The 1,085-nt window shown below is 40.0% G+C and overlaps 1 non-coding gene across 1 annotated transcript; it reads left to right on the plus strand.

Moving 5' to 3' along the window:
- Positions 1-670: 670 nt before the first annotated feature.
- trnaa-ugc (transfer RNA alanine (anticodon UGC)) lies at positions 671-742 on the plus strand. Its single transcript has one exon. It is a non-coding gene; the product is annotated as a tRNA-Ala (tRNA).
- Positions 743-1,085: the final 343 nt, after the last annotated feature.

Raw genomic sequence — 1,085 nt, forward strand, 5'->3', positions numbered from 1 at the left:
TGAAAGCTCAAGGCTCCACTCAAGGCTTTATTCACTCAAGCCTCCACTCTTTTGTTGTGATGTCATTTTAATAAATATTAGCTTTGATAAGGTGTCATTTTTGCCTCTTGAAGGTGAAGTCTGCTCCTTTCTTCCTGGTATAGAAAGAACGTGTTCCATCTTTGTTTAAAAACGCCACTAAAAGTAAATTATTCAGCTCTACCGCCTGTGTGCATTGACAAGACATCTCAAAAGGACATATTAAATAAGAACACGATCCTTCCTGTTACCATTCCTGTGGTTGGGGCGTCATTTCACCCTTTTACGTTAAATCATCAGCACTGCTGTTTTTCTATGCATAGTTTAATCAAGAGCACTTAAAAGATGCAAAAAGCTTTCAAATAAAATAGAATTGAAAGACAGTCGAGTAAGGAGGTAGACAAAAATCACTCCCCCATCTGGGAATCAACCACCGTCGCCCATGTAACTGGATGCAAAAATAACAGATTAATTTGTGCCCAGTCTCTTGAAGCTTCGATGCGATTATTTTTCCTTCCTTATTTTTTCATTCCTATGAATTTACTCTGTAGTAGAAGAAACGCGAAAGTGGGAAACTGCAGGCATTCTTCATGAGTGGTGTGATCAATGAGCATTTGCACATCTCTAAGTCTGTTCCATAGCCTTTTTCATTGGGGATGTAGCTCAGTGGTAGAGTGCATGCTTTGCATGTATGAGGTCCCGGGTTCAATCCCTGGCATCTCCAGGTGCTTTATCTTACAGTACTCACATCGCAATCTTCTGTTGAGTGAGAACTCTTTGCTTGTGTTCAGAGAGAGCAAGGTTTACACAATTAAATGCAGGCACACTCGACATGCTGCAGAGTTGCGCTGCTGTTTTAAATGTACCTCATTTAGTTCTGTTAAATCCTAAATTATTTGAACTAATAATTTAGTTCAAATTCAGGAAATCCTGAGATTGCTTCACACTTGTCATGGCTGTTGCAGAAAACACCTGTTGAATCTCACCCAGGATTTCATGTTAGATCATTCAGCGAGTGAATCCTCCTTCTAAACTCCGCTCTAAACTGAAAGCTTCACGAACTCCTC

Source organism: Lepisosteus oculatus, chromosome 14, assembly GCF_040954835.1.
Source record: "Lepisosteus oculatus isolate fLepOcu1 chromosome 14, fLepOcu1.hap2, whole genome shotgun sequence".
Classification (NCBI taxonomy): Eukaryota; Metazoa; Chordata; class Actinopteri; order Semionotiformes; family Lepisosteidae; genus Lepisosteus; species Lepisosteus oculatus.